Source organism: Hetaerina americana, unplaced genomic scaffold, assembly GCF_022747635.1.
Source record: "Hetaerina americana unplaced genomic scaffold, ioHetAmer1.1.p SCAF_9, whole genome shotgun sequence".
Classification (NCBI taxonomy): Eukaryota; Metazoa; Arthropoda; class Insecta; order Odonata; family Calopterygidae; genus Hetaerina; species Hetaerina americana.
Genome location: NW_027287538.1, coordinates 53079916 through 53098409, shown reverse-complemented (window position 1 = coordinate 53098409; position 18494 = coordinate 53079916).

Here is an 18494-nt window from a genome sequence, read left to right as displayed (position 1 = left end):
ACTCTTTCATCTAAAATCCAGAATTATCTTTAATCCAAAAGTAATAATTACGAATCACGTTCCACACAGTACAGGACTTTTTTGTGGGAATTGGTATTTTTCAGCCCTCGGGAAATCTACTTATCAGGGAGTGCGAGATCAAGAAGTACTCATATTGCATATAGTATATGCTTATTTGCAGAAGATTAGTGAAATGATTCGAAGTTTTGATATGCTCTTAGAGCTCCCAGTTAGACCCGAGAAATCCTTCAGCATGGATGACATCATATGTGCAATCTAAGGCGTTACTTAGGGTCGAAGGTGGTACCTTTGGTCAGCATGCAAGGGCCGGTCTCTCACGCCCCTGCAAAATGTCAGAAGAGAAGTTAATGAATGAGCGATCGGTGCGTCTCCAAACCTAATCCCCTCTTGTTATTTTCAGGAGTCCCACTTGATTCGCTCACGTCGGGCTTCCGATATTCCGCGTCCAATCACGGCCAAGGGCCACGCGGTTGATCCTCCACCCGTAATCCCCTTACGTCGATCCATATGACGCAAACAATGCGCCGCGGGTGGAGTCTCTTCCCCCCGGCGAGGGAACATGCCCCAGGGTTTTGATGGGTGGATTGATGACTCAAGCGTGAAACGGGACGAAAAATTACCCAACCGAGTGGCAGCTGAAAATCCCTATAATGAAGAGGCAACCGAGATTCGTCGAAAATAATTTTATATTTATTTACATTCTCGTTCCATGATCTCCCAAATGAATTTATGGTTGACGACAGTCAGTACTGTTTTTATGTGCTAAATCTAATAACTTGAAACATGTACCCGTACTCGTTTGTGTCAAAAAGCTACATACGGTGTCTGAAAAACCCCGTCGACTGGCAAAATATATTTACTTAAATGAGTCATAGCAAAAGCAAAAATGATCTTTATATCTGCAAATATGATTTATTCATCAGGGTTTTCTCTTTCGTTATGTATTTCTAGGCGTGACATTCCAATAGCTAGAGAATCAGGTTACTGGCCACATGAACCGGGTTCGATCCGAGTGACGCCTCTTGAGCACCCTTAGCTCCTCCACCTTGGCTGTGCTATTTTTTTGGATGTCATATCTTCCTGTATTGAAGAATGGTTAAATGTATTTTCTTGCATGACGTTGTTTTCTTTAAAGGCGCTAAGAAACGTATCGGTGTTCAGTCTGTATCCATCCAAAACCACCCTAAAACGGTAGACTGTCTTAATAATAATATCGTCCAGGGAAATTGGATGAGGCAAAGGAAAAGGAAATGACCTCCCCCATACTTTTATATGTGAATATCTCACGCCGTCGGTAGTGGTATTAGATGAACTCTACCATCATCTATCAAACCAACATCCGGATGGATCACTGTGGCGGTATGAATTTCCGTAATTTGAAACAAATGGCGCTACAACTGCACACTGTCGGGAGAAATCCTCCCGTCACGATGCACTTTGAGTTTCGGAGTGCTCTTTAGCAAGGATAATGTCATACAAGAGGATAATGCGAGTGGACGACAATTTAGCGGCCGCTAAGTGGTTGCTTAGAAGTGTGCTTGGACTTTAACGTGGAGTGTCTTAGTAATAGTAGCAACAATAGGGGAGCCGACCAATAACTGAGGTCATTCAAGCCATTAGGGTTATTTGGCTAATATTGTATAGGTAGAAGTTTTAGGGAAGGAAGGAAGGGTGGAGAGAAATTGCGTGGGAATTAGCATAGACTGCGTAGGCATGGCATAGTAAGTACGAAATACACAAAGAAGTCAATTTAAAATCCAAACCAAACAAAAGAATTATTGATCCACGGAAAAAGTCTTCATTGCCAGTCAATCGTGGAGTGAACGATTAACAGGCTAACTAACAGACAGACTAACAGAACCTAAACGAGCAGAAGATTTGGCCCTAATTGAAACAATTACCAGATACTTGAGCAGAGTAACTTTAAAAGAAACGCTTCCTTTCTTAACAGCCAAAGAATTTCGGAAGCACGGAGACATTCCTCTCCTAAAAAAAACCCAAATATCCCACCAGCAGTGATTTCGGCACGGTGTATATCTTTCTCCGCGGTATCAAGTTCAAATTAATTGTTTTTTCCCTTGAAATATAATAATAATAAATTTTCTCGAGAACTTTTATCGCTGGATCATTTTTAACGACTGAATTCGTCCCTCTACTAGAGGAAATGGCCATCAACAATCATTTATCAGCTGGAAGTCCTCACAATTCCCCGACAAGCACACACGCACTCACACGAGTACGAAGACAAACGCTTACGATCCCGAAAGGAATACGTCCGCCATAAATCAAAGGTCTTCCTGAGACGCACACAGAGAGGTCCTTGTGGTTCGGGAGGGAGTAAACGTGAGAGCTCCCCCCCTCCCTTCCCTTTAGGGTGACCATAAGGTTGGCCCCTGGCGAGGTTGAGGAGACCTCCTTCGGATTCCTGGGAAGAAGAGCGGAAGATATGGGGCCTCAGACAGATGAGCCTCGAAACGGTCCCATTCGAGCGACGCCGGGGAACATCGGCTCCTGTATTTGTGCCCTTTTAAGGCGCTTGGGAAAAAAAAGGAGAGGAACGCGGACAGGAAAAGGTGGGGGAAATAACAAATTTCCCTCGCGGCGTGAACCGATGGGGAAAGACTAATTTCGTTTAAAATGGGAATAACAGTTTAGTGGTGTCAAGGGAGATACGAGCGTCCTACATAGTAAGGCATTTTACATGTCGTGTTCATACTAGATAAAAAAGACGCTTTTAATACCCATGGAAGAGGCAGCAGAATCCCGTAGTGCATTTCTGAACGTCCGTAATTCAGCCAGTGACCACCAACAGATTTTCATGAAGAAATACCATAACTAAATATTTCCTTCATTACGAATAGAAGTTAAATAACTATTTCTTTATAAAATTAATAAGAAAAAGAATTATTAACCAATTTACATCAATAAGGGGATGTTTCTTCAATGTATTTTCACATGTGAACTCAGGCCAAAATGGGAAGCTGACTTTAAATATGTGCGGCGAATGTTTACCTTTTATATTGCATTTTAAGTTCTTAAAATACCTAAGTACCAGTTATTAATAAATTTTAATTAATTATTAAATTATTAATTTAACGTGCGTTTTGGTTGGTTCATTGAATATGAACGTTGAAGAGAATATACATGTGTATTTTGGTCAAAAGAGACCAAAGATGGTTTAAACGTATCATAAAATTAGCAACTACTATAAAATACTATTAAATAAAACTAACTAAGTTTCAAAATAGTATTCTGATTCTATTGAGATTCACAATGAAAAGTGAATTAATTTTAATACAGTAACTTTAAGGTAGTAGTTGCTGTAAATTGATGAATTAGTTTAATTCAAATATTCTTTGCTATAGGAGGCATATTAATCGAAAAAACTTGGCCAGTGATTCCAATAAACTTGTAGATGAAGGTTTAAAAAAAACCGAGCGCAGAGTTTCATTAACTCCACTCATAAAATTTGCAAAGTATGAGATGCAATATGGGGGTGTAGAGATGTGAGGTTCCTTTTGATTGATTCATAATCTGAAGATTGAAATTAACGGGAAAAGTACGATGGCAATTATCGTTACAATACTGTGTGAACCCAAAGAATTGAAATATGAACTAAAGAGACAGTAATTAATATTCCTATATTCGGGCAAGGTACATTTCACACGCGAAAAATGCATGTAAAGACAAAATAGCCAATGATCTTTACAGTATATACATATATTTACAGTAAGCATACGTAGCATTTTTTAGATAAAATAATAAATAAGTACTTTCGATTAAAGGGGTAAAGTGTCATTTTATCAAAAATTATCGTGGAATACATTCATTCTTAATCTGTTAGTCTGCAACTTTTTAGAAAGTGATGGGAGTTTTGGGCCTGCAAAAGTTTGTCGTCCTCTCGAAATTCATATCAGAAAGTTGATGTTTTCACGCCCTCCCGCTCCATGCGAATGATCCCAGAGCTACATGGAGCGTGCATTCCATTGTAAAGTTACCTACTAAAATGTGGATGAGAAGAATCTTTGGGACAAGGTCCACGCAAGGGCTTAAACCCAAGCAGGCGGGTCCGTCGTTAAGGAGCGACGTATGAATTTGCCGCAAGGGACGAAAAGGGGCATTCAAGAGGTGCCGGCATTAATTGCCATTCATTATCCGACATTTCCGTAACGCCCCAAAAATTACCTTACCTTCCTCTTAAACAAGAACCTGAACGTAAACCTAAACACATATTTTTGATTATGCAGGAAAAATCTTCAATAAAATACCAAATAAAATTATGGTCACTTAATTATGAAAAATATTTTGTTAAAAAAACCCATACATGACCAATGAAATTGCGTGTTTTGTGTTATTTCCCAGCAAAATGTTTATTTGGACCTTGTGGTAAACGTAGGTTGATCGGGTTTTCGTTACCTTTTGATTCCTACTCATTTTTTATTTCTGCTCGCAAAATGTGAAGAAATTGTTTTATCTCAACTAGGGATATATATATATATATATATATATATATATATATATATATATATATACTAATATATATATATATATATCCCGAGTTGAGATAAAACAAAATACTACCTTGATCAAAAAGTTCCCGGAATTTATTCAGAAAATTAAAAATACAAGTTTATTCATCTAAATCTATATTGTCCCCTTCAAAGTAATCCCCATCGACTGCAACACACTTATGCCAGCGCTTGATCCAATCCTCGAAACATTTTTTATATTCGGTTTTCGGTATGTCCATCAGTGCTTCCTGCGATTTTTCCATTACTTCCTCTCGGCTGCTAAAACGCGTTCCCCGTAATGGTTTTTTAACTCGATTGAACAGAAAGAAGTCACAGGGAGCCAAATCAGGTGAATTCGGTGGCTGTTGGATGGTATTTGTTGCATTTTTCGTCAAAAAATTACGAATAATGATAGCACTGTGCGACGGTGCGTTATCATGGTGCAAAATCCACGAGTTTTCTGCCCACATTTCTGGTCTCTTTCGGCGAATTGCTTCACGCAAACGTCTCATAACGCCCAAATAATACTCTTTGTTTACTGTCTGGCCTTCTGGCAAAAATTCATGATGCACTACACCGTTGTAATCCATGAAAACCGTCAGCATTGCCTTCTTTTTTGACTGAAAACGACGTGGTTTTTTTGGTCTCGGCTCATTTGGTGAACGCCATTCACTTGCCTGATGTCTGGATTGCGTGTCGTACTCATAAACCCACGTCTCGTCTCCAGTAATGATCCTTTTGATGAATGTGGGATCGGATTCAGCCTCGCAAATCATGTCTTTTGCGACGTCAACACGGTCTCTTTTTTGCATGAAATTGAGGTCTTTTGGAAACAACTTTGCTGCTACACGACGGAAACCCAAATCATTAACCACAATGTCTTGGGCGGATCCATAGGCAATGTTCAAGTCCTCCGCTATTTCTCTGATGGTTAATTTGCGGTTATTGACCAACATTTCTTTTACTTTATCAATTTTTTCACCGACTTTCGATGTCGATGGTCTGCCACTGCGTTCATCATCTTCGATTGACTCACGACCACTTCTGAACCGCTCGTGCCACTGGTAAACGACCGTTTTTTTTAGAGAATCGTTGCCGAAACACTTTTCCAACATTTCCAACGTCCGTGCGCCACTAAATCCGTTTTTTACGCAAAATTTAATACAAGTTCGTTGTTGCAAATTTAAATCCATTTCTGCAATTGTAAAAAATCGCCAACACACACAGAGATAGATGTACTCTTGGCTACGTAACTTTTGCAAATGTCAAGTTATGACACTAAGATTTAAAGGGAATATCAACAACAGATGTACCAATTTAACAAAAAAAACAGAACTCAAATCGGAACGATGGGAGCGCCACACGGTGGTTATTCCGGGAACTTTTTGATCAAGGTAGTATATATGTATCAGTGGATCACGGTAGTAGTCTAGGGTTGGGCTACTGACCGCATGGCGGCGGTTCAATTCCCGGGCAAGCCTCTCTCAATTCAAGCGCACTCTCAGCTCCACCCAAGCTTTGTGATTTTTCAGGTACCAGATCTTCCTGGGAAACCATAACCGACACAGGGAAAGGATGTCCCCCCAACTGGCTCCCCTATCGTGACGTGTGATTTTCACACACCTTTGGGCTTAGCACTGGGAGAACTCTACCACCACCTGCCAAACCGATCTTTCAGTTGATTACTGTGTTTCTAGTTTTGTATGTGCATTTATATATACATTAACTAAAATTAAGACAAACTTAATTTTTGATGCTGAATGCCTGGTGTATAATGGCACCCTTGTGGTTGTCCAAAGGTGAATATGTCGATAAATAAGTAGTTGAATAGAGATCATCGAAGGGCGCACGCACTTGAAGCACGGCCAGTGGATTAAAGGGAAGCACTCATTTTTCGCGAGTTACCTCGTGGGAACATCCGTGGGCACCATCGCCTGGCGACCTGCCCGTCTCATGAGAACACTTCCCGACAATTACGTGAGGATGTGTGGCAGCCCGAGCAATGGTGCACAGAGAGCGGTTGGACTCATGAGAAGGGGGGCAGCGGATGGCCATCCCATACACATGCGCACCCTTACACACACATTCAATATGTGTGTGTATGTTAATATATATATATATATATATATATATATATATATATATATACATATATATATAATATGTATATATGATATGTACACTAATACATTTATGTATTCATATATTTATTTATCCGGTCCAAGATGCAAAAGCTGTTCCATTCTCACCAATCGCACCCTCCCCCAAAATCACTTCTTATGCACGAAAGCTCGCAACTAATCATTTAAAAAACTACACTTTTGGTGTTACATGCCTGGTGTGTAATCGCTCCCTGTCACACAACCTAGTGGTGGCTTGAAGGATACTCGTATCAGGTAGATGTAGATGCATAATATGTCGCTGATGAAACTGCAAACTCTTTCATTAAAAAACTATGAAAGAAGCATGCATTTGGCCTCGGTAAAATTTTATTTAGCGCGGATTAAATTGTTGACATTGAATCAATTCCCCCATCGCGCTCCCCTCTACCCTCTTTCCCACTCAGCACTCGTTGCTATCACCTATGTACGTATTTTAAACAGGCGCCTTTTTCATGAAAAAGAAAAGCGTACATTAAAGTTCTGCGAAGTATTTTTTTATTACACTCACTTAAATTACGACTACCTCTTTGCGTTGAAAATAAGTACACTGCAATTCATGAAAAATTACATTTTTTTATGCTTGTGATATCACAATACGCACATTGAAATTTAACAAATACTTCGAAAATGTTTGACAGGTTGATACCAGTATATAAACTCAACTACGCCACGCTCCACTGATTGAAGTCTTGGATATCCATATTAAAACACAGATACCATAGTACCACGCACATGTATTTCACAAAAATACATCTCTGAAAAACTAATATTATATCTAAAATCAATACGCTGGTGTATACTGTTTCATCATTTAGTGTTTGCATAATATGCTCTTTGATGATCAAAGATCATCAAAGAGCATATTATGCGAATACTCGTAGAATTGATATTGAACCTTATGTAAGATTCCTCTTGAACCCTCTCTCTAACACCATGAGGAAACATCAATCCCGTCTTTCTCTTTCCAAAAATAATATGTAATGTAAGAGAAGCCACTTAAAGAGTGGACGGTTATAGAGGAAGTTACTGCCGGATGGAATCGTTAGTTTTCAGACTACACTTCGCGGTCACTAGGATTTTCATTAATGAATCAGTCAAAATTTGATGGCACTCTGAAATAATAATAATTTACCACTAGAGAAATTGATATTTTTAATTGACCTAATTCTCGTAGTCACTGCAGGTGAAGAGAACTTACAAGTGCCACATACAGTGCTTGATAAACTGTACTCACCTGATGATGACGCAATGACATCGACACCAAGGTCGATAGTACCACTTTTTTGGTGGAAAATTACCATTATTATGTCAAGCAATATCTTCTATTTCCAGCGTATCACGCCTTCGCATTCAGAAATGAAATGGGATGAAATTTTCCAAGTCTCGTACTCTCCAGGGACCCGCCGTACGATTGCCCTCCGTAGCGTGCGTCAGTCAGGCGCGTGCACGTAGTTGGTCTGGTGAGCGGCTGAGGGTGGGAGATAAAAGGGCAACATTTGAGCACGTCAGTTCTCCACTCGATGGGAAAGATTGTTCCAGCGCCGAATTCATCGACGTTTGAATTGAACCAGCCTGCCAGGCCGAATCCAAGTGTGAGGGAGCTTCGCTTAATTGCGGGATACCGAGACATCTCCTCGTATTTCACCTCTCGTCCAGGTCACCATGTCCGTGATTCGCATCACAGGTGGACTGCCGCAGTGGGACACTATATATTTTGCCAATGGACATCGAAAAGCCCTCTCCAGAGAAGGCAAAGAGAAATTGAGTGAAATAATTTGTGATGAAATTTCCGTTATAATTATTTCATAATAAAATTCTAATGACAGTGAAAAAACCTAGGCATTATGTTGGAAAGAGGTAGTTAAAAGAGTAAGGACGTAACATGAAAAATTGCGTTAGTCAAAGAAGCTTTCGCAATAAAGGAATTGACTACATGGACAGTGAGCAAGGATGTTAAGGAAAGACTAGTGAACACTTAGATATGGAACGTGATTTTGTACGAAACGGAAACGTTATCTTTGAAGTAAGATGGGAGGTTTATTCTGAAGGTTTTTGATATGTGGGTGTGGAGAAAGATGGAAAAAGCGAAATAGACGGAAAGTAAAACAAACGAATTACTAGGCATGTTGGAAGAGAGAGGGTCGTCGAGATAAATCCAAAGGAGGCAGTAAAGCTGGATGGAGACTATTTTGATTATTGATGAAATGATGAAGACTGAGACGGAGTATAAAGTGTTTGGCAAGCGAGGTAGGGGTAGAAATAGGACAGGTATGCTGGAAGGGAGGAAGGAAGTATGATGAAATGAAGAATAGTTTGTTGTAATATCAGGTTTCAGGTTGTTTTCTTAAGAGAGACAAAGAAATGTAGACGTGTTCAGGTTGTATCGGTACAAAACTGACCTTAATGAGGAAAACAATCCTCAGTAATAAAATACTCTTCCGAATAATATGGACTTCTAATGGACCATTGGGCTGAGAATTGCTACATTCTAACACGAATTTCAACACTGGAACATCCTATTCTACGAGGAATCACAATATCATTATTCCATTTACCATGCTCAATAATTTACTACAGCTACTTAGCTTGCTCAATAGTCTCCTTTCTTTCCCAGCATAATCATTATTAGCCAACAAATAAAAAAAGTTAAGTAATTAAAATAATGGAGATAATGTTAACTACAGGCACATGCACTCCGGTATCAAAGCGTAAAATGCCTCACTACGCATGCGAGACGAGCTGCCAGTAGCAAGAAGGACAATAAAATAATGCTCAAAATGACATTCATCCGCTTTTCTCTCCTCCGGATTTATCCCAAAAACAACACTTTCTCCTCCCCGACCATGCCTGGATTTCTTCGGTTTTTTCTCTCTGCTCATTATGTTTTCTATCTTTCATTTATTTCCTTCGCACCCACTCACCGAAAGTCAGCGATTGACTTTTATTCCCTTGCCCCAACGACCGAGTTTCCGATGCATACGCAAAGACTCAACATCAATATTTTCATTAATTTATTTTTTACGATATTGCTTGGCCCTTGAAAATAACTCCCTCGTATTTTTTAATGACTCTTTACTTATTTACCTTTTTTTAACTTCTCCATCGCCATCACTACATCCCGTTTCCCTCTCATACACTTCCCGCGGAATCAAAGTGCTCTACTTTATGCCCTCGGGGTTTCATGTTTACTTTAGGAGCTTACACTTTCAGTTTCTTTTAAAAGAATCAGAAATATTTACATCTAAGTACAATGCTAAAATAGTTTGTACTGGCACTGGCTGTGAGTGAAGCCAAATTTTAAAATATTCTTCCATTGCAAGTGTGCAACATTTTGTCAAACCCCTATGAGGGTTTGGTTTAATTCCCAATAGTGAGGAACCATGAACCTTTTAGTATCGTCATAAAAGTAATTGCTTTCTAACCGATAATTTTCGCGGTTTATAGTCAGAATGTCTAATAAATAAGTAAATTATTCCACTGAGTTTATAAATTCTGCGCAGCCGGGATAAAATCTACTATGGATTCTCGTTTTGAGTATCTAATCGATTCTTCATTAAATAAGAGAATCTTTACCGACTTTGTTATATATGAATGCATCTAATTATTAACAAACTTCATAGTTTCGTGCTTTTACCTACAACTTTGAGGAGTAAGAAACCAAAAAATACTTAAAATCTTGAGTTTCTTAATCTCTACCTGAAAATATCAAGACTCGGCAATATATAGATCGAAATATAGCGTAAGCAGCATTTCGAGAGCTAAATAAAGACAAGAACAAAAATAAAATTGACTAGTCCGTCAATATCGTTAGTCTTGATGAGAATGTTTTGATTGAAATCCATAAGCAATGTATTTGATTTGGCAGAAGCAGAATTCCCATTTGACGAAATGTCATTCTGGTTCTCATTAGAATAAATATTTGGAGCAAAACATTGAATTCCTCTGCACATAATGAAGAAGAGATAAACTCGGTGCGCGAGTAGCTTTATTTGACTAGATAAATGGGCGTAGGTCATTTTGAATGGAATCACTGAAAGATAGTCTCATATTTTCAGATTTTTACTAATTCAGTTGAAATAGAATGGTCTATGCGTCCAAACAGAGATGTCCGAATAAATGGCGTAGAGAAAGCTTATTAAAATAAAAGACAGGCCATATGATGCAATTATTACCCCAGATGCTCCTCAATCAAACAACTGACTCCACCATTTGAACCAGTCAAGACGACAGGCAACGTTTCGGATTCAAAACAGCTGACACTATAATCATCTCGTAAGAAAGGAGATTGAATGTTGCTACTCAATTGCTCAACATTATCGCATCATTTCCATCCACAACAGAGATCCACTTTATACTCAATGGCTGCCATCCGAAGACTAGACAATACTTTGTATGGACATCTGAGATTGCTATAACTTCGATGATTCCGACAGCTGTCTAATAATAACGATTCCTAATGGAGCACTATATATTGGCACTAAAATTAAAATATCTGATCTATTGGAAGCTCTGCTTTTAACTTATGTCATAGGAAACTTTCGAGACCATTTTCAAGATTAATCATCTTTGACTTTTTTTAACACTTGAAAAATCTCTACATGTTCATTTTGAGGATATATTTCAATCGCTTATTGGAAATTTTGCCAATAAGAAGAAAGATCCTCTAGCAGGATAGATGGGAATGTGGATGCAGGAAGTGGATATGAAAGAACGTGCACCATGTGGGGTGGTACGTGATCGAAAAAATTTTCGAAACAGGTGTGAGCTGGAAAGAATGGATAACTGGTAGGTTTGTCGTGTATTGAGTTTCTAGGTGAGAGCTTAAAAAAATAAATTCGAAGAAAATATACGATAAATGGTTTCCATTGGAAAATTCTGTTCTTCGTAAATCCAGAATATTGCAGGTAAAAGGTATATTGAAGTATATAGAGATGTAAAATAAACAACGATGATAACAAGCGTAGTAACTAGAGTGACTACTAATGGCAGTAAAGTTTGAGCCGCGCCGAGGGGCTGGGCACCGTAAGTCGAGTCAAAATGGCGCGGGGGAATGTGCATTTATAAAAAATCAATAAAAAATCTGAAGCAATTTTTTTGACAAATGAAAAATAATATGAATTGTTTTGAAGCGAAAAATTATGACAAGCAGGACATAAAATGGGTAGGGCGACGAAGAAATAGGTTCACTAACAGCAAGTACTTAATATTTTCAAATCCTTATGAGTGAAGCAAATTTGCACTTTTGCACATATTTATTTGTAGCGCACAACGCGTTTCAGTTCGTCGAACCATCTTCAGGTACAAGAGTCTTGTACCTGGAGATGGCTCGATGAACTGAAACGCGTTGTACGTTACAAATATATCTGTGGAAAAGTGCAAATTTGTTTTCCTCATAATGACGAACTTCCACTACATCTCGGCTGAATCTGTTGAATATTTTCAAATCCTACCAAGTTTTGTCTCCTTCCATACTTTACGGCGTCGAGATAAAGATTTTCATGGCACATCAGATAAAGCGACTGAATGTTGAATGGAGGGAAGAAATTTTATTATCACAGGAGAGAGAGAGAGAGTTTGTCGAAAGGGGAGGATCGAAGTTTCGGGTCTACTTATCGTATGCCTTCGTTCTCGCACTGAGCAAGCATATGCATCACAGCTTAATCAAACCCCTATTTGTCCCGGGCGCAATTGTTCCAATGAGTTAGCAGCCTTTGAATCTCCATATCCTCGATTATGAGTGGAACAAACCGGACGATGGCCGAGGATGAGGTCGCCCGGGGACCAAATCGGACCCATACCCACGGTCGTGTGCTGATGCCTCGGCCCTGTCGTCTCGCCTCGGGGCGGGCAAGTTCGGCGTGGCGTGGCGTCCGCTCATCTCTACGAGCATTTCCCTGCGAGCAGCAAACCATCAGATATCCTCTCTGTCGCCGTTTAGGAATCTTCAATGCGTCACAAATGGATTGGAACATTATGAAACGCTCTTCGCGGCAGCGTTCTTTTGCGAAACTTTGGCAGGGACATGGAGGTGTGAGGAGGAGAGATGCTTCGCTCGTATGCTAAGTGACGGGGGACTGAGGGGGCACAAAGGGGCCGACGGAGAAATTTTCGGAGTTAGTCCGGGGGATGAACGGAGGAGAGAAAAGTGCGTAAGGGGAGAGAGGGTAGAAGGAGGCAGCGAGGGGCAATTTGCCGTGTGGAAGAGGCGGAGACATTTCAAATGGAGAGAGAAAGAGAAATATTCTTTTTTCTGGCAGAGAGGCGTAGACAGAAAGGGGGTGAGAGAGTGAGGAAGGAGGAGGGGGCTCTTGGGGCGGGATGGGGTATCTGCGTTGGAGAGACCAACCGTCCGGACGGGTGTGTGTGCGAGGGAGGGAGAGGATAATAACCCTCGAGATTAAATGGTTCGGAAGCAGCAGTTCCCGCGAAGATGGAAAAGTGTGGAGTTTGCGGGAGGAAGTGGGGAGCGGAGGAGGATTAGGGATGTTGGATGAGAAGGGAAGGGGAAGATAGGGGAAGGAGGTGCGTGGGAGGAGCGCCACAAAAAAGGCGAGGAGGTTGGGTTGTGAGAGTGTGGGGGATGGGAAGGAGAGGGGATGGTGATTGTAAGGCGGGGGGGGAATCGTTTCACCGGCAGTGTTAGTCCCGCAGACGGGGAGGCGGCGCGCTCCTCTCGTGCCCTCCCCCTCCTCCCCCGCCGACATGGTGCGGCGCTCTTCAGGGGCCATCCTTTTGGCCCTCTCAGGGTTGCGTGGAACCAGTCGCGAAAAAATCTACGACGCACGGGGTCGCGAAAGAACGCTGCTTGAATGGAAGCAGAACCAACTGCATGCAGTGACGTAATAAGTTTGTAGTCATGCATATTCGACTGTTAAATTTGTAGCCATGTAACTGTTAAATTCCTGCGATATTACGTTTCATTAAAGTTTTTAAAAAAATACTGGTAGAGAAAAAATTTCACTTAAACAAATAATTTATATAAAAAATAATAAGTATTGGTTAAACTTTCAGCGAAATCCCAATAGATAGGGACATTTTTTTCAACGAGTTTTTAGTTTTCAGGAAAAATATTTATGCATACTTTATTTTTTAAATGCATTAATATAAAAGTTCATTAATCCAAATGTATATAAAAAGACCAAAGCATGTTAATTTCAACACCAGATTCATAAGTTCAATAAACGTGTGCACGTACATGTATGCATATGTTATTTCTTACACACTTTTTGGAGATGAATGTTTTTAGTGCGTTCATGACAACTTAAGTTTGAATTTTAAGATAAATCTAAACTCGTAAAAATTTTAGGGTAATCACTTTGAATTCATTAAGGAACATTTTCGTAATAATTTCGTTATGATCATATTATGTGCTAAAAAATAGCAACAGAACGGTCCTTTGTTAATTATTTTATTATGAACATTTTTTTAAATTCCTGTTGCAAATAGGTAATCTCCTTGCTCTCCATGATGATTTCACGCTTCAATTCATGGAGGTTAAAGTCACGTGCGAGTCTTCTGCTTGATATAATCACATTGGTGGTAAAGATTAAACTAGGAGGCTAAGCAGTAGAGTCAAGTGTCAATACCTGAAGTGAGCCCCGTGGGAATAAGACAGAATTATTGTTTATCATCGGTATACATACATATAAAGTATTAATTAATCCAGGTTTGAGATAATCTCCAAGAAACAGAAGAAAAATCCAAACTGCCTCATGGGTACAATATTTTAGCCAACCTTCTGCGTTGATCGTTTTCTTATGCATGTGTGGAACCCCTTTCTCTCTATAATATTCTAGAACAAGGGTAAACCAAATGTTTTTCAGTGGACCCACGTTGAGGGGTAATGGCAAAGGTGATCTTTGGCCGGATCAAGGCTTCAGAGTTATCTTCAACAACAGAATCACTTCCCTTAACAGAACGATTATCAATTTTTTCACGTGACTCTCATTTTGCAACATATGTGTGTTTAATCCATTAACAATCCATCACTGCTCAAATATTCTAGTTTTTATTAAGTTTAGCAGCGGAATTTAAGACCTTACTTGTCTTGGAGACCTTACTTACTTGTCAAAGGAGCGCCAAGCTATAAAAAAAGGAGTGGTATGTGCTTGGATGAAGGCCGGCCAACCCAGCGGGGATTTACTCGGGAAGAGAGGAAACATTATTTCGGACGCGTTTCATCCCTTTATATGTGTGCGGTCGGGATGTGGCAGGGAGAGAGCAGGGGGAATGCATGAGCGACATAATGAACAATAATATTTGGTCGATAAAAATTATGCATAATATTTTTAGCTCAATGTTATGCCCCCCCCCTTTTGATACAAAACGTAATTGAATGCTTCTAACTTTAAAAAATATAATATACCATGGAATGAAGAAAAATAAATAAAAAATGAAGGCACCCGTGTAACTTAGAAGAGGGGAAAAACATTACATTTTTAACCATTCATAATAAGTGGATATAACAGGACATATTTAGTTAATATTTATTAGTTCATTATGAAATTCATTCTTGATATTAGTTTTTAAAAATAAAATAAAATATTATCCTTTTTATAAATTAGTCCAGGCACATTTAAAAGAAAAGGATTCCTCTTGAGTGTCAAATGGAATTTTTTTACCTCCCTCAGTTCAGGAAGGGAGACGAAACCTACTGCTCTCCCTATCTCTGAATCCACCCAGGAAAAGAGTGGAGGCTTAGGGGGAGGATTGAAGGGGAGGGGTGGGCGTGATGAGGTTTGGGGTAGAGGATGGGTGAAGCTAAGGAGGCGAACATGCACATAAGAGGATTTTGGGCTCACCCTGGAAGCAGTGCATGTGGCCACGAGCTTTCGGATTCAAATAGTTGGGCAAACTCTTTTCAGAAGGAAAATATTTGTAGACTAATATCAGCAAGAGTTTTGACTCTTTTGCTCCCTACTTGGGAAAGGATATTGATGTGAAGAATCCTGGAAACCCTGTCATATCCAAGTCGGATGTTCCAATTTCGAAAGACGAAATGATGTCTTTTAAATATTATTGAAAGAAGTGATTCCCTTATTAACAAATGTATTAATTACATTATAATTAATTATTTGATATTAACTATCTTTTCGCTAGTTCGCTAAAGTTCTCACGATGCTTCGTCTTCGAACTTCTTTCTAAAGCAGCCCCTGGGTAAAAAATGTTCTGAATTTTCCTGTTTTTCACACTAAATTAAGATGTCCCTCTGCCTAAAGGAGTTTTTCTTCACATAAAAATGGAAATATATGTTCCCTAACTTAAAATAACAACTGCTAAAATCTAAAATAATAAATCCTCAGCGACAGCTTTTCTATCGCAACATTGAAGAGATCGCTATTACCCTAATTTGTATCATTTGTGCTGACCTAAGCTAAAGTAATTACTCTAAGTAATAGGTACGAATAATAATAATATGTTCCATCACATTTGAGCATTTTCATCTTTTAAATGGTAAAAAAGTCGCCATGAAAGAAAGAGACTGAACGACTTAATTTAATAACTGTTTCAAATCATGAAACAATTTTAATGGAAATTAATCATTTAAATGAGGTACTTCGACTTAAGGGTGGATTTTAATGCCATATGATTTTTTTTATTTAGGTTAGGAACATTTTTGGGAAAAATTCCTTGAAAACGAAGTAAAATTGAAACAATCAGTGAGAAGAACATTTTGCTGCATGTGGTCACGAACCGCAAAATGTAAGAGCCTCAAAGCCGACTTCATTGTTGGTCCATTTTCAGAAGATATTTACGTGCGTGCCCACATGGCAAGTAAGAGCTTCATTTCCAAGTATTATCTTGCTCGATTATTCAAAAAATGAACCCATTTTCACAGCTATTTAATACGAGTAGGCAAGAAAATTTTCGATGCTCATTCAGAAATGGGATTTCGAGTTCTTTAAAAAAAGGGTAGGGAACGTTTACTCAGTGAGCAAGAGAGCGGATAGTTGAAGGCACCTTTGACTACCTCAATGCAGATGGAATGTATCTGGAGCAGAAAATTGTTTATACAGGGTTCGTCCGGAAAATAAGTGAACTGATTTTTTCCCGACGCTCCAGACGCGCCCAGCACCGCTCTGACGGACTGCAATTGGAGGGGGGTATGTTGGCAAGCGACGCTGAAAAAGGCAGTCGGCTCTGAGCTGTGGTGTAGTGAGGAGCTCTGTTAACGCGAACCTCCACGCTCGACCCACGTCACGGAACGCGATGCCGAAGTTTTTGGAGCAGCGTTATTCCATCAAATTTGCGGTAAAGCTTGGGAAATCGTCTACCGAAACTGTCGGTATGATTAACCAGGCTTACGGGGAGTCAACCATGTCCAGAAACATGATCTTTCGGTGGCACAAGATGTTCGTGGAGGGCAGAGAAGAGGTCGACGACGAACCACGGCCTGGACGCCCATCAACGACACACACCGACGAAAATGTGCGAAAAGTTCGCGATGTACTGAACTCTGATTGTCATCTTAGTGTTCGGATGATAGCAGAGCAGTGTAATGTGCCAAAAACAATAGTGCACGAGATTATTAGGCACCAATTACAGATGCGAAAAATGTGTGCAAAGTTGGTGCCGAAAGTGCTCAGTGATGATCAAAGACTCAATCGTTTGGAAATCGCGACACAACTTGCGGATCACTGCAAAAATGATCCACATTTTTTAGAGAGCATTTAGAGACTTCTTTCTGTTCCCGAAGATAAAGAGGAGTTTGAAAGGAACGCGATACGGGACTTTGGACGCCGTCAAAGAGGCCGTGACGACGTGTCTTCGAGAGGTTCCCGATGATGCCTTCGCGGGAGCGTTCCAGGAATGGGAACGCCGCTGGAACAAGTGTATCGACTCACAAGGGTCCTATTTTGAGGAATATTAGCTTAAGATATATAAAAGTGTAATAAATTTTTTTTCCTGAGCTCAGTACACTTATTTTCCGGACGAACCCTGTAGTAATGCATTAAGGCTTTTGCTGTAATATTGATCAGGGCTTTGAAGCTAGAGTGTAAGAGAAATCTGACAGATTACAATATTTTTCTTGTCCTACAAAATATATGTAGCCGATTTGTAGAATTATAACAATTTCAGTCCAAATGTTTAAACAGCCAAATAAATATTAATCGAGAGAATAACTCTCTAAAAAATAATCATAAATGCTGTGATGAAGTGCGGACGATACCTCATCATTCTTCCGAAATGAGTTTATATGCTCTTGTTTGGTTATTATTTTAATAATACACTAAGCATGGATTTTAATGACCTAACCCTTTATTCAAAAGGAAATTTTCTCTTATGGTTAAAAATTCAAGTTTCAACAAGATGAATAGTATAAATGGGCACTTCGTTTGGATTAAGGATTAAATTGAAATGTTGGTAGGCAAAGGCAAACTGAAGTTGCGACAATATTTGATGAGAACGAGGGGATTAGCGGAAGGAAGCAGAGAGCGTTTGATTGCGCTATGAGGGGGCTTAAGAGGAGCGCGCTCAATCTCCCTGCATTATTTCCCCCTCCCCCTGCGAGCAATTTCTGTTCCTCGGAACCTCACTCCACCTCTGAAAGAAATATCCGCGTTGAAGATGAAGGATAAACTAAAAATATTCAGTAGCTCCTTCAGAATTGCTACAGCCCAAAGCACACCATTGAGTACTTGGACAGCGCAAAGGCACTTCATAGATTCCCCTACTCTTAATTAATTAACCAGGAAGCGTTCCCTGCTGAAGCACCCCTCCTAATTCTCCCAGTTGTTCATCAGACGTTCTCCCATATTTCGCTTCGAATATTAGACACGGCATGTTGGTCGGCGAATGG